At 45.1% G+C, this 3578-nt stretch overlaps 1 pseudogene across 1 annotated transcript; it reads left to right on the forward strand.

The window, feature by feature from the left end:
• On the forward strand, positions 1-3152 carry LOC308637398 (cytochrome P450 2B1-like; annotated as a pseudogene). The gene is made up of 4 exons: positions 1-180; positions 1037-1214; positions 1950-2091; positions 2983-3152. The product of its transcript is annotated as a cytochrome P450 2B1-like (transcript).
• Positions 3153-3578: the final 426 nt, after the last annotated feature.

Consider the following 3578-nt stretch of genomic DNA (forward strand, 5'->3'; position numbering starts at 1 on the left):
ATGGGCCTCTCATCTCCAGAGACCTATTTGGACCCCACCCTCCTCTTTAACTCCGTCTCGGCCAACATCATCTGCGCCATTGTCTTTGGTGAACGTGTTCATTACCAAGACCCCAAGTTCCTATGTCTGCTGAATTTACTGAATGAAACCTTCACCATCCTCAGCTCCTTTTACAGCCAGCTGAGGTCAAAGATTCCAGGATGGGCCAGAATCTGAGTAGATGGATCCTAGGACGAGACCGGGTTCTCCCTGTCCAGAGCTCAGAAGCAAGAAGGCTGGATGGTTTCGGGTATCTGAAAGGGAAGGAGAGGAGCTTACTTTAATCTCTCCCTGCTGCTAACAGGCCAACAGGGTCCCTTCTAGCATCCGTGGTGCCTCTGTAATAAGAATTTGAAAATGGCACCCCTTCCTCGAGCAAAAACACTGTTTAAGTTCATTTACTATGGCACAGCCCAGGAAGCTCTGCCCTGGGGAGATTTCCAGGTCCTGGCTTTGGGCACACATGCAGTCTTGCTTTACCTGCTCACACACACTCCGGTCCTTGGACTCCCAGGTAATCACCACCACCAGCCCTGCACACACTTCATCCCCTATACTCTCCAGGTGAGGTGATAAGTCAGGTTGGGGGTAGGAATTAGGTGTGGGTGGTGAGAGATCTCAGCTACATAGAAAGCTGAAGCAGGAGGATTACTGAGTCAGTCTCAGCAACTTAGCAAGACCCTATCTCAAAATAAAAAATAAAAAGGGCCGGGGCTGTAGCTCAATGGTAAGTGCCCCTTGGTTCAATCTCCTGTATATACTCCCCCTCCCCCAAAGTGATTTGGGTGTGGCCCTGTGTGTGCACACACACATGTGTATGTATGATGTGCTCCTGCATGCTCAACTGGGAAACACATTCCCCCTTTCCATGAGCTTGGCTTTAGAATGTCCCAGTGTTGTGCAAGGCACAACTTCAAGGCTGCCAGTGGATGCCCAGGGCCCCAGCACCAGCCTATAGAGAGCACAACAGGTTCTTGGAGTTCTTTTCTCACTTTAGGTGTTTGAACTCCTGTCTGGAATCCTGAAGCATTTGCCTGGCCCCTATACTTGTATGTGCAGAATCATTCAAGAACTAAAAGATTTTATCACTGAGAACATTGAGAGGCACCGAGAAACCTTGGACCCCCATGCCCCCCTAGGACTTCATTGAATCCTTTCTGCTCCGCATGGACAAGGCAAGGCCAGCCTGGATTGGGGCTGGGTGGAAATGAGAGTGTGGGGATCGTACTGACGCTGAGCTGGTAGTTTGTGCGTTAAGTATTGGATACTTCCTTACCTTGTTAATTGAGCCACTGGCACCACCTCCACGCCCCCAACCCAGTTCTTTGTCAGCCTTCCCAACAATGACTTCTAAGACTTCTAACTGAAGAGTTATTGGGCTCAGGACCCCACTCCCCCCACTTCCTCTCATTCTAATTGGTCAGAAGCCCTCCTCTGTGTTCTTATTGGCCTGGGTTCATGTCCATTCTCACTGCTCTGGCAAATGTCATACAAGGTGTTAAGTAGTTTAATTATAATCCCTGGAGCGACATCTGCAACCACTAATCAGGAAGCAAAGATACCCGAGAACAGAGACTAATCACAAAGCTGCAGCAATCATTAGGCAATGGTGCTTATTGAATGTTTACAATCATAATATTAAAAACCCTGTGTGATGAAGTGAGGCACAGAGAGGTCATGTTTTTTGTCCCATAATTAAAAAAAAGGGGAAATGGCAGGACCTGAGTTTAAACCTAGGAATTCTGGCCTCAAAGCTATGCTGTTGCTACTTTGTAGACAGACCTTGAATACAGGAAAGAGGAAATAAGAAAACCTGGTATAGGGCAACCTCAGGGTTGGAGGGTAAAAGACCCAGAAACTAGAAGTTTACCCAAGGAGAGATGTTAAGGATTATCAACCTTCACCGACAGGAGCAATTTGTTCCTGAGAGTGAGTTCCACCATAAGAACCTTGTGCACGTGGTGCTCTCCCTGTTCTTCGCTGGAACAGAGACCTCCAGCACCACCCTCCGCTATGGACTCTTATTGCTTCTGAAGAACCCAGATGTCCTGGGTGAGCAGGTCCTCTCTATTGGGGGAGGAGGGGAGGGCGGTCCACGATGGCTCTACCTAAGGTGGAAGGTGGTTGGTTAGTGGGTAAAAATAGACTTCAATTCTGATGAGTCAGGAAAAATAAAAGAATCCACCCCAACCCAGATGTACCACTTATAATAAATTGTAGCCACTGAAAGCACTTTGAAGTTGACAAGGTGCTTTACAGGTGACAAAATAATTTCATTCAAATGTAGTTTAAAAGTTACTTTTGTGTTTTATGACTTGTTTTGCAGTTTGCAAAAGAGGTTTGCAAAGCATGCGCAGGTCACAAAGCATTACCATTTTGCAAAGCATTTTGCACTCTGCAAAAATCATATGTCTCTCGAAAGAAAACCCTGAGGTTCACAAGCAACTTGACAATTTGGAGTATATTGCTGATTTATGATGAATTTAAAAGCTTTTTGATGCTTGTGCTGATGGTCTGCAGAGCAGAATTGGAGAAACTCTCATAGAATCAAAACTGCTTCCCCAGAATAGGAAAGTGACTTATCCAAGATCACAGAAAGAGTCAATGAGAGAAAAAGATATGACATTCATTCCAGACACAACTCATTCTCAGTAAAAGAAGAAGAAAAAGGAGGGTGTGACCTTAAGTGTTGAATTAATTTCCACTCAACCATCTTTACTCAAATGAACATGCCTCCTAATTAGAATGGAAGAATTAGACAGGACTTATCCCTAAAGGAGGCATTGACTTTCTTTCCTGATGCTTTCTTTGAGAAGGAGTGATAATACCTTAAGGAACAGTTCTCTCTTCCCCCAGCCTGAGGCCACTCTTCAGGTACCTTTGTTGACCCATTTGTTGCGGGTTTTCACTGATGTGGCTCCTCCCACACCCTCTCCAATTCAGAGAAGGTCCAGGCAGAGATTGACAGGGTGATTGGCCAACACCGTCTTCCTGCCCTTGAGGATTGAGCAAAAATGCCTTACACGGACGCTGTCATCCATGAGATCCAGAGATACAGTGACCTCACCCCACTTGGTATCCCACACTCTGTCATTCAGGACACCAACTTCTGAGGATATCTTCTCCCTAAGTTGAGACCTGCAGGGCCACAGAATCATGGATGGAGGGTGCCTGCTTATGATAGTTTTGTAGTCTGATGATAGTTCATGTCTCTGGTCCCTGGCTATATGGAAGATTTTTATTTCCATATTGTTATGGGGTGATGGAGATTTTGGATATATAGAAAAGTCCTCTCCTTTCCATTCTTTCTTCTTATTTTTTTTTACTTTTATTAGATGTTAGAGTTTCTTTTGCTGAAGAAGTAGCATATATGTATTGAAATTTGTTCTATGATGGAGCTGTCTTTCCTTTCCTCATCTTCCCTAACTTCCTCTTTCATGAGAAGGTGCTGACAGTTTGACATTTTGGCTTCCACACTGCCTTTAAGCTCATATAATCATATACACCATATGTTGACATATACATGAGGTCATACCATG

This window comes from Spermophilus citellus, assembly GCF_964194105.1.
Source record: "Spermophilus citellus genome assembly, chromosome: 18".
Classification (NCBI taxonomy): Eukaryota; Metazoa; Chordata; class Mammalia; order Rodentia; family Sciuridae; genus Spermophilus; species Spermophilus citellus.